Here is a 12,746-nt window from a genome sequence, read left to right as displayed (position 1 = left end):
ATCATCAAGGTGTGTGGGGCATATGTCACACACATGATGCCACACACATGATGCCCATTATAGAAATGACCCACACCTTGATGCTCATTAATAATGAGCTTCACGCTGTGGGGCATTTGAATAATGTGCATCATGTGTGTGACATCATGTGTGTGACATATGCCCCACACACCTGGATGATTATTAATTAATGAGCATCAAAGTGTGGGGCATATGTATAATGGAGCATCACGGTGTGGCATATGTATAATGGAGCATCACGGTGTGTGGCACATGTTTAATTGAGCATCACGGTGTGGCATTTGTATAATGGAGTTCAAAGTTCTGGGGCACATGTAACATGGTGCATCACAGTGTGTGGCATATGTAACATGGTGCATCACGGTGTGTGGCATATGGTTAATTGAGCATCACGGTGTGGGGCATTTGTATAATGGAGTTCAAAGTTCTGGGGCACATGTAACATGGTGCATCACGGTGTGTGGCACATGTAACATGGTGCATCACGGTGTGTGGCATATGTATAATGGTGCATCACGGTGTGGGGCATATGTATAATGGTGCATCCCGGTATGGGGCATATGTATAATGGAGTATCCCGGTGTGGGGCATATGTATAATGGAGCATCCTGGTGTGGGGCATATGTATAATGGAGCATCACGGTGTGTGGCATATGTAACATGGTGCATCACGGTGTGTGGCATATGTAACATGGTGCATCACGGTGTGTGACATGTATAATGGGCATCACGGTGTGTGACATATGTATAATGGGCATCACGGTGTGGGGCATATGTATAATGGTGCATCACGGTGTGGGGCATTTGTATAACGGAGTATCACGTTGTTGGGCATATGTATAATGGGCATCGTGTGTGTGTGTGGAAAAAATGGGGAATGTAGCCTCGCAGGAGTTCCACGGTAGTAGCTGAAACTTCTAATTTTTGGCGCGTGCCTATGGCACGCGCAGATAACTCTTCTCCTCTGCCTCCAGTGTTGGGAGGTATGTTTTGGGGCATTGCAGTGTGTGGCATAATGTGTCAGGGGCATTACAGTTTGTGGCATTATGTGTAAAGGGCATTTTTTGGGATATTATGCAGATTTTTTAATTTTTTTTACTTTAGTAGCTCTTCGAGCGGTTTATTTTGTCGCGAGTAGCTCCCGACCCAAAAAAGGTTGGAGACCACTGCTGTAGAGGATATTGTGTGGTTTATTGATTGTCTCACATTTCCATTACTAGAGAGAGAAGACACTTTACAAAGTTACTTTACACAGTCATATTAGGTTACATATACAAGGTTTCTATTGGTATATCAGATCTACAACTTCGAAGCATTCTGTGTGAAGGGGGTAATCTCATAGTTTTCATTCAGCCCTTTCGGGATAAGTGTATCTAGAGTGATTATCCAAAACGTTTCTCTTTTTATTAAAGTTTTTTTCTTGGTCTCCTCCCCTTTTGTCTATTGGTACATGTTCTATGCCTATAAATTTCAAAAGGGTAGGATCGCCATTATGAAATTGCGCAAAGAGACGTGGGACACTATGATTTGTCACTTTGTTTTTAATATTTCTCGTATGTTCGAGAATTCTTATTTTAAGTGACCTTTTGGTCTTTCCTATATAGGAAATTTGCAGTATGGGTGTTCCACCTATACCTTTTATGAAACGTTGTTCTTAAACCCTTTTAAATATTAAAACTGTAATACACTTTGTTCTTCTTCCAGAATATATATACATATAACTGTCAGGGTGTCAGCTCAGGTGTCCTAGATAATTCCAGTATACCAGTATAGCTTAGAGTTTTCCTGTAGTACTCTGCGAGTGTCGCAGTGGAATGCACACTTCCTGGTTGTGCGTTCCACCGGACAGGAAATGATGCATCCTAGTGATGACGCACTTCCGCCTGGTGACCCGAACGCCGGGCTGATAGCCGGGAGAATGGCGGCCACAGCGTGGCAGGCGAGTATGAATTGGGCTGCCCGCAAGAAGTGGATAATAAGTACTGTATGGTGGTAAGTGAGGAACATATATGTTTAGATATTATTCTGTGATGAACAGCACCATTGTTCCATATATTATTGGCAACTTTGAGGAGGTGTGTCCTTGAGCTCATGTGCTGTACATAGGTCTCACTGAGGCACTATGGGGTTATGCACTTTAGGAGGAGATAGTGGGGGCCTTGACAAAGGTCTAGGGGGAGACCGAAACGTTGGCCGATGGCCCACTGTCATGCACATTGCACTTTATGTTGAATTGCTGAAGAGGGATTAAAAAGTTTGTAATCCATATAAGAAGACCAGTGAGTGTCCTCATCTTTTCTATAAGCTATATATATATCACCACCATTCTGGACAATGCCATTACACTTCAATACATCTCTACGGATGCCAAGAAGAGTTTGCTGCGGTCCAAGCCCGTCATTCCGGCTTTCTATATCATCCCCAAGTTGCATAAGGACGCCCTGAGACCCCCCGGTAGGCCTATTATAGCCGCTCGGGGATCTTTGTGCGAGCCTCTTGCTAAATTTGTGGATGCCTTCTTGCAGGATTGTGTGCAGAACACCTGCACCTATTTGAGAGACACCACTGATCTTTTGATTAAACTTAAGGCCTTAGGGGATATTCCTGATAACACCATCATGGCTGGTATAGACGTCACCAGCCTCTATACCTGCATTCCCCACTCCCAAGGCCTTTCAGCAGTTAGTGACCTCATTAGAGACAACTCCAATTACTGTGGTCCCAACCCTCACTTCCTGATGCAATTACTTGAATTCACTCTTACGCACAATATTTTCATATTTGATGGTAAATATTATAGCCAAGCATCAGGTTGTGCAATGGGTTCCCCGGCAGCGCCTTCATATGCGAATTCCTTTATGTACAAAATTGAAAACCAAATTTTTTTGACCAATGCCACGTTCCAGAAACATGCCATTTTTTATGCCAGGTATATTGATGACCTGGTCCTGTTTTGGTCTGGGCCAGAGGACATATTGGTAGACCTGTTGAATAGTCATAACGCCTCCGATAGTCCGGTGAAATTCACTTTTAAAATCAGTGCCTGTCAATTAGATTTTTTAGATGTCCGCATCTTAAAATCTGGGAATAAAATCAGTACCCAATTATTCACTAAAGAAACTGACAGGAATATGCTGTTAAAATTCAACAGTTCTCACCCCACCTCTACCATGACTAGCCTCCCCTATTCGCAGTTTCTGCGAGTCTGCAGGATCAATAGCGATCTGCAGACAAGAGATATACAACTGGACCTTATGGTCGACAAGTTTCTCCAAAGGGGCTACCCATGGTCCTTAATTCAAGCAGCCAAGACCAAGGCATGTGCCTTGGACCGTGATACTCTACTATCAGGAGTCACCTCCATACAGACCCCTAAGCCCACACAGGACAAAATAATTACCTGGGTAAATCACTTTTCCAACAAAAGTCCCACTATCAACCAAAAAACCAAACAACTGTGGAACATGGTCAACACTGACCCAGATCTTCCTAGTTTAGTGGGAACCAGGATAAGGGCTGGGTACATTCGGGGTCGCAGCATTGGTGATCAACTTGTTAAATCGGATGTCTCCCTTATGCGTAGCACACCTGCCCATTTTTTATCCAAAAAAGGAGGGTGTTACAAATGCACAGGCTGTGTAACATGCAGTTACATGGTAACAGGGAACACATTTAGACACCCACATTCGGGCAAAATTTACCACATCCGTCAAGTGCTCACATGTACCTCCCGGTACGTTGTTTATTTACTCACATGCCCCTGTGGGCTCAACTATGTGGGCAAAACTAGTTGTACTTTTAAGGAACGCATGGCCAATCATAGGACAGCCATACGGGCAGCGGCAGTAAAAGGCCACAGCGAACAGACTGTGGCCCGCCACTTCTTTGAGGCCAAACATAACATGGCCACCCTTCGCTACCGCATAATAGATCAAATCCCTGACAACCACAGAGGTGGTGACAGGGATAAACGGCTGTTGCAACTTGAAAGCCGTTGGATACACAGGCTAGGTACCCTAAAACCTGGCGGTCTTAACGAGACCTTAAATTTGGGCAGCTTCTTATAATTTATATTATTATAATAATTTTATAGATTCAATGTTTATTGTACTTTATGCCCATGTATAGATCCAGGTACCCAGCATGATACAGTCCCTTAAAAACATTAAGGGCACAAATATGATCATTAAATAATAACTATGTCACCATTCTTTTAATATCATTATGATTATCATTTTTCCATGTAGATGGGACCATATCCTGGGTCTTGCGGGTTGACTGTGACAACCACCAGCATAACATGAATAGGACCTTAAATTGTTTCACCGGTTATCACATTATTCATATATGACTAATTGATGTCCACATCATGACCGTTTGCTGGGTATGGCCACACTGACATCTAGTGGCCAGATAGGTTGTTAGCTGGGAACATTTCGTTTTTATATGTACTGCACTAGCACTTTACATTTTTTATTCATTTCATTATAGATGCATGTCTTCTGTTATTTTATTGCAATATCATGCCTTATATCAATGTTATGCACTAAACATGCACTTTGCACTTTTCTCCCCCAGCAGCCTGTGACCTCCCCGCCCGGAGTTCTGACGTTTCACTTCCTGGTTGGTGCCAGCAGTGTCGACGGTAGCCTCGGTCGGGTGACGGAGCGGCGCAGAGGGTCGTCCAATTGTAAGTTTTTTTGTATTTAAACACTGCACGTTGTATCACTTGTTGTTTGTGTATTTTGGTCCTGACGACGGGGAAACCCGAAACGGCGTTGACCGCCACACAGTAAAGTTTTTTCACCTCAAGCCCCGGAGTGACGCCTGTGTTTGTCTCCATACATGCGGTAGTTTTGCTCTACCAAGGAAGGCACCCGGGCAGATATCGTCTGAGTGCGACGAGTGCCGGACACCCCCCCTGACACTATATATATATATATATATATATATATATATATATATATATATATATATATATATATATTAGGGATGAGCACATGGGAAACGATTTGGATTTGGCTTTGTCGAGTGGCGGTGAAAAACTTTGGATTTGGATTTTTTTGAGAAAATGTTACAAAAAATGCCCGAATCACGTAATATTTGCATTTTTTTGTCCCTAGAGTAATAGTAACCTCAATAACATTAATTTCCACCGGTTCCGGGCTCATGTGAGGCAGCCGCAGGCTTTGTGAGCTCCTTGGGTGGTGAGTCGGGTAGCACCCCTAGACCATCGCTTTGCGGTCCACAAACACAGCCCTGCGTAGCGGAGGAGTCGGGGACGCTGTATGGAGAGATTCCTCTCTCCTATGCCGAAGCGCCAGAACCGCCGCAGCACAGCCCAGACGCCGCAGCCTAAATTCAAGATGGCGACCGTCAACTCAGCCACGCGCTCCGGGAGACAGACGGAGCCGCAGCGTACTCAGATGCAGAGGGAAGCAGCACAGCCTAAAGTCATCTCCACCACAGCCTCACCGCTGACTAACTACAACAGTAACCCGGAGTGTTTGACCACACGATCAGAGGGGGATGAAGTGATGGAGGACGCCCCTGACGCATACCAGGACATGGTAAGGGCTATCACAGCCACTATAACCCCCATGCTCAAAGCACAAACAGAGGTCTTTCAACGCAGCTTTGATGAACTCAGAGACCATTTCACACAGCTCTCGCAGAGGGTTACACATAATAAAACACAAGTGGGTGCAGTCTTTCATGAGGTCCAAGAACTTAAATCCCACAATTCTGATTTACAGAAAGCAGTGTATACACTGACAAACAGAAAGCAGTGTATACACTGACAAACAAGGTCGACGACCTCGAAAACCGCTCGAGGAGGAATAACCTCCAATTAGTGGGACTCCCGGAGACAATCAGGGGCCCGAAGCTGCACCACTTTATCAGGAACACTCTCCCAACTATCCTCGGGGTGGAGGCAGATTGCACAGACATTGTAATTGAGAGAGCCCATAGACTGGGACCTGAGAAGGAGGGGACAAATAATAGGCCCAGAGTCAATATTTTCCGCTGCTTGAATTACCTACATAAGGAGGTCCTTTGGACGGCCTCCCGAAAACAAAAGCTTATTCAATGGGAAGGTCACAAGTTACATCTATTCCAAGATTATTCAGCGGAAGTGACCAGAGCTCGGAAGGATTTCTCCGGGATTTGTTCACAGCTAATCACAAATAATCAAAAGTTTGCATTATTCTATCCGGCGCGTCTGCGCATATTTGAGGGGGATACCTTTAAAGACTTTTCCACTGCAGGAGATGCCCGAGCGTATCTAAATAGAGGTACCCCCCCTGTGTCCCCCAAGCCACTTGACACAGTATGGCAAATGCTGCCAGTTCTTTTTGTACTTTTGCGTTTGCTTCAAAGTTATTATATATGACGCTATACAGCTCGTTGCATTGGGTCTTCCACAATGTAATGATGGACAATGCTGATGAATGACATTGCTCACAGAATATGAAGACATTCTTCTTTTCAGGATCTGATAATGCTCAGGTTCACTGCTTGGCAATATCCATTACCATCCCAGAGCAATCGATCCCTCCCTACTCAGCAAGCCGCACAGACCGCTGCTACGACAGGAGGTTAAAAGTCTGCCGGCAGACAAGGATCGTATCCCTGGAACCCCCACACGCAAACGCCAATACCATCTCCTGGTAAGCAAATTTGTTGCTTAAAACCAAGTGACTGTGCAAAACTCTCTCCGGATTACCCATTGAGACTTTTTATCCTAAAGTACTAGAAACGCCCACTGAGGGGCAGTACAGTATATGTTTTGTGTGAGTTTGTCAAAGTTTTGTTGTATACCGGTATTAGGACAACCCAACCAACCATTTGTATTATAACGTATATACTCTTTTACCTTATATTCCTTTTGATCTTTTATAAAAATAAAAATAAATAATTTTATTTATTAAATATATTGTGTCAATCATCCCTTCTTTTTGCACACCCACTAGCATTAAGCAGTGAAGGCCAGCGCAGGATATACCCATACCTTTCTTTTTTAATATCCACTACCATGCCTGACAGACACATAGGAAACGGGGGATGTTAAGTCAGGTTGAACGTTGAAATGTTTAAGCGTTAACGGCATATACTGCCAGTTCTTTTTTTTCCCTTTGGCTTCAGCTGCAAAGATCCTGTACATGTCTCTATAGGGCTTGTTGCATTGGGACCGCCACAATGTAATGCTGATGAATGACATTGCTCGCTGAATATAATGACATCCTTCTTTTCAGGATCTGATAATACCCAGGTTCAATACATTGCATTGCGTTCTACCGTGCCTGACAGGCACATAGGTAACGAGAGAGGTTAGGATAGGTTAAACGTTGAAATGTTTATGTGTTAAATGTTTGACATAATGTTCGAATGTACACTAGGGGTGCCAGCCCGCTCACAGCAACCCGGGAGGTAAAAAAAGATTTTCTACTCCTTTGCAGGAGAGATACACGGAAGTCTAGATAAAGACACTGATGTGTGAGGGGGGGGGGTGGCGGCACTAAGACTTGGGCCAAAACCCGCCCTCAGGTTGCTTACCTCATGGGGAAAGATGTTAAAGGGGGGGGGTTGTGTTGGGATGTTTTGGAGGGGTAGGGAGGGTAGGGGGTGGGGGGGAAATTAACAGCAAGAGTCCTGAAGAAATCCGTTCTGAATGTAATATGGATTAAGGGTATGTCCCACTTGAAAATATGCTCGTGGAATGTGGGGGGCATTAACTCCCCTATTAAGAGGAAAAAAATACTGATATACCTTAAACAGCAAAAGGCTGATATAGCCATGTTACAGGAAACGCATTTGACTGATAGTGAACATGCCAAGTTGGGTACGCTGGGTTATAGAGTTGCAGCCTAAGCATCATTTAACTGTAAAGCACGAGGTGTGGCGATATTGGTAAGGGCAGCCCTGGATGCTAAATGCTCACAACTCTAAGCAGATCCGGCGGGGCGCTTTGTACTGGCTGAAATTTCTGTGCTTGGGGAAACATTTTATGTGTGTAATGTCTACGCCCCTAACACTAAGCAGAAGAAGTTTAGTCATAGACTGATCAATATTTTGTACCCATTTGCAGACTCCCGACTAATGGTAGGAGGGGATTTTAATGCAGTGGCGCTGCCGTCTTTGGATAGATCAGGAGCCACAATCAATCGCACAATACAACAGGGGACAGGAATCAAATATGTCATAGAACAGTTACATCTAATTGATTGTTGGCGGGTACTTCACCCTACCGAACACGACTATACCTGTTTGTCTGCTGCTCGACTACTTGCTCCCTTCGAGCACCATGTTTCTGAACCTGGTGGAGGCTGGTATTAACTCAATGTGTATCTTGGACCATTCCCTGATATGGTGTTTAGTAGAAACCTCGGTAGACATGGGTTCTCATAGACAATGGAGGTTTCCATCTTATCTCTCCACTTCTACCAGGTTCAGACAAGCTTTAGAAGCTAAATGGGTTGAATATGAAAGTATCCACCAGGGACTGAACACAGATCCCCTCATCTATTGGCAGGCGGCCAAGGCAGTGTTGAGGGGAGAGGTAATGGCCTTTGTAAGCAAATATAAAAAGGAAAGGTCTGCTGACATTTTGAAGGCGCAGGGGGAGTTAACAACCGCGTACTCTTCCCAGACCCATGATACCAAGGCGGCCTACATTAAGGCTAAAGCTCACTTTGACACCATTATAGAAAATCAGACCACCAAACAGATCTCTGATACCTCATTCCAATTTTATAGACATGGTAACAAAAATGGTAGACTCCTCTCTAACTTAATTCGGGGTACAAGACCATCAGCGGTGGTGACCTCTCTGAAGGCTCCAGGGGGAGTGATAAAACATAGGGGAGCGGACATCCTGGGTATTTTTGGAAAATTCTATGGGGAACTATATTCACAAGGCCCAATTGACCATGATAGGAAAAAGACCTTTTGGGAATCCATAGAGGTACCGCAGATAACAGAGGCAGCTAGGGAGGGACTTATGTGCCCAATTACGGTGGAGGAGGTCTCACAGATAATCAAAAAACTGAAACCTCTGTAGGCCCCAGGGCCCGATGGGTTTTCGGGAGAATTCTACAAAATATTGGTAGACAAAATCAGCAAACCCCTAACGAAGGTGTTTAATGCCATATTGAAGGGCGCACCACTCCCCTTATACTTTAATTTGGCAACGGTGAAAGTGCTACCAAACCCAGGTCGTGACAAGGAGGATCCTGGTTCATACAGGCCCATATCGCTTCTTAATAGTGATTACAAATTATTAACTAAACTAATGGCGGAAAGGCTTAAATTTGTTCTACCAAAGGTGATATCGGCCGACCAAACAGGCTTTATTACAGGACGGCACTCGGTGGTAAATGTGCAAAGGGTTTTGGCGGCGATTCAGCACTTGACTCGGATGGGTGGTTCCGGGGATCATGCAATAATGTCTATAGACGCGGAAAAAGCGTTTGATCTGGTCACCTGGGATCACCTGTTTGAGTCCCTGGTTCGTTTTGGATTCCCCCAAGAGTTTGAAACTCTTCTACGTACGTTGTACTATGCCCAACGCACGCAGGTTGCTTGTAATGGCTATATATCTCCACAGTTTATAATTCAGAAGGGGACCAGACAGGGGTGCCCTTTGTCACCCCTGTTGTTTGCACTAGCATTAGAACCTTTGGCCATAGCAATACGTTCCCATCCATTATACAAGGGTATCACAGTGGGGAATACGGACCTGAAAATCAGTTTATTTGCCGATGATATGTTGCTGTTTGTGTCGGACCTAGAGTCATCCATTCCTATAGTCTTACAATTACTAAAAGATTTTGGGTCGTTTGCGGGTTACAAAATCAATTTACAGAAATCAGAAGTCCTCATGATACCACCTCCTGGGATGGGATCCTCCTTGTCACTGCTCTCACAATTTAAAATCACCAACAAGGCAATTAAGTATTTGGGCATTAATGTGCCAGCTAACTTGTCCCATCTATTCAAGATCAATTTTGAGGGCATTATTGTAGGAATCTTGAAACAACTTGAAGCATGGACAGCTCTCCCACTGTCATTAATGGGCAGAGCAGCGGTCCTACAATCCATCATGTTCCCCAGGCTTTCCTATTGTATCCAGATGATACCGGTCAAGTTAAATGTAGCAGACAGTAAGAGGATTACCAATGTGTTTTTTACATTTTTGTGGTTAGGTAAAAAACCACGGATATCCAGAAACAAGCTTTACTCTAGAAAGCCGGAGGGGGTGCTGGGTATTCCGCATTTAACAGCATTCACCCAAGCAGTGTTCATGAGATATATTTTGGATTGGTTGCAAGGCACAGATTATTACACACATAGAATCTTGGATGCAGAGCTATTTCCCACCTTCTCTACAGCTGCACTGTTACATACCGCCAGGGCATCCCTTCTACAGTCCGCTATGCAGGACATAATGTTCAGGGACAGCTACCTAATATGGTTAGCCATAAATAAGAAACTGGGTCGTAGACATAATGTTACAAAATACGCCACGTTCTGGGGCAACCCAAACTTTATCCCCGGCCTATCTGGGTCTCCGTTTCTGGCGTGGAGGGACAGGGGGATATCAGCCATTAAGGACGTCTTTGATCCGGGAGGAGGTATAATTACATTTCAGGATCTGGTCTCCAAGTTCTCTATCACCAACAAGGAATTTTACATGTATTTGCAGGCCAGACATTATACCCAGTCGATGCCCACACCCATGAAGGGAGATAATAAACCAGATCCTTTACAAGTTATCTTTGTACTCAGTGCATCCGGGCCTTATAGATTGCGCTATCTGTACCCGGGTCTCCTCCCAATGACCACTGAGGATATCTGGGCAAAGAGAGCGGAAAAATGGCAGCTAGATGTCCCAACGGTTACTTCCCATGAGACCTTGTCTAAACACTTAGAAAAAACAATGAAAATTTTACAATCAGCTATGTTACAAGAAGTGCATTTAAAGACTCTCCACCGAGCATACATCTCGCAGGCACAGCGCAAGCACTTTGTGCCTGGGGAGCTGGGACTATGCTTGAAATGTAAAAGTACTCAGTCAACATTTTATCACAGTATGTGGAAATGTGGAAAAGTGCGAAAATTCTGGGATAAAGTAATGGGTTTTATAAATGGAATATGTAAACTACAATTGGCTAAGAACCCAATGGCCATGTTGTTAGCCAATTTTTCCACATTGGATTTTAAAGGCAGAAAGAGGGAATTGATTCCATTTTTAACAATTGTAGTAACTGTGGCTAAGAAAGTCATACTAAGAACATGGACCTCATCTTCCCCGGCATTCTTGACCTCGGTCAAGGCGGAACTAATGAAAATGCTTTATTTTGACAGAAGAGCAACATTGCCGGATGTTGAAGGTGGAATCAAGAGGTTTTATAAGAAATGGGGAGTGTACATTGATTCCTTGGAAGAGGAGACAAGGGCACACGTTTTCAAAATATTTGAGGCAACTACCTGGTATCTATTAAGATCAATAAGTTAGGATGTAAATCAGAATTCTTGCTGGAAAAAGGGGGGGAGGGGGAGGGGGGAGGGAGAAAAGGAAGGGGAGGATGGGAGAGGGGTGTTGTTTAATTGTTTGATTGTATAATTGAAATGTATGTAATGCTACCGGTCTTAAATTGATAGAAAAGGCATAAGATATATTTAAATAATTTAAAAGTTTGCCTGCATAATGTTAATAACGAAAATGGAAAAGTGGTGATGTGTGGGAAACAAATCTTTCTTTCTTTCTTTGAGCTGGACTTGAAGATGTACCCCAGATCATGTTGTAATGGGGAACTCATTGTAACAATGCCTTATTTGTATGACCACGATTACCAAATATAAATTTTGTTTTTGAAAAAAAAAACATTAATTTCCAGCCCTTTCCAGATAATTTACTCCTCTCATTATTTATTTTAGGGCAAAAGGTTGCACAGAGGTAGCTGGATAACTATGCTAAGCCACACAAGTGCACGGCACAAACACGTGGCTCATCTAGGAGTGGCACAGTGAGGCAGCGGGGAGGTGGCAGTGGGCTCTGAGGGAACGGGGGCATGAGGATCTCTTGCCCCCTTCCGTCTGATGGGAGGTACTGGCGGTTTGCGATACAATCGCCAGGACCCGCAACAATCAGACAAGCTCTATCTGTAGATAGATAGATTGTGGAAGCCAAAAATTGCATCGCTACGCCATATTACGCCCGCCCTCTGCGCAATTCCAGTACGCCATTTACATCTGAGTAACTTAAACAAAACTGCCAAGGACGGACGTGAAACATTAATGGTAAATCCTAAATTAAATGCCCCCTTTTGTTTCTGTATGTTTGTGCAAAACCCTTGTGTAAATCCAGAATCATCTTACTGTTTACTTGTTACAAATACCGTCAACAGTTGCAAGGCCAGTATAGTGAGAATATTTGTACAATACTAGGCCTTAAAGATACCACTCCAAATGTTATCTGTTAAGAACCATGTGTACAAGGGACAAAGGACTGTAAATACCAGTTAGAACCAGTTCCTCAGATCTCCCCTCACCCAGAGAACAAAGGAACCACATGGTCTAATGAGATTCTCACTGCCAGGAAGTTGTACCTGTGACTTGAAGGACCAATGAGGAGATGACCAGTGTTTTGTGCCTTGACCAATGATAACTCAGTTTTACCCCACTCCCCTTGCCTTTAAAGTCTGGTCCTGGGACTGTGGAGA

At 44.0% G+C, this 12,746-nt stretch overlaps 1 long non-coding RNA gene across 3 annotated transcripts in view; it reads left to right on the top strand.

Annotated features, from left to right (window-relative positions):
• LOC146021406 (uncharacterized) overlaps positions 1–12,746 on the top strand; it is a 67,935-nt gene that overhangs the window by 490 nt on the left and 54,699 nt on the right. For all 3 annotated transcript variants that reach the window (XR_014450894.1, XR_014450895.1, XR_014450893.1), the window contains exon 2: positions 4,600–4,711. This is a non-coding gene — a long non-coding RNA (uncharacterized LOC146021406). The remainder of the gene's footprint in view (positions 1–4,599; positions 4,712–12,746) is intronic.

This window comes from Crinia signifera, chromosome 7 (genome assembly GCF_055691185.1).
Source record: "Crinia signifera chromosome 7, ASM5569118v1, whole genome shotgun sequence".
Taxonomy (NCBI): Eukaryota; Metazoa; Chordata; class Amphibia; order Anura; family Myobatrachidae; genus Crinia; species Crinia signifera.
The sequence above is the reverse complement of the archived record's forward strand: the minus strand, read 5'-3'. Positions and strand labels throughout refer to the sequence as shown.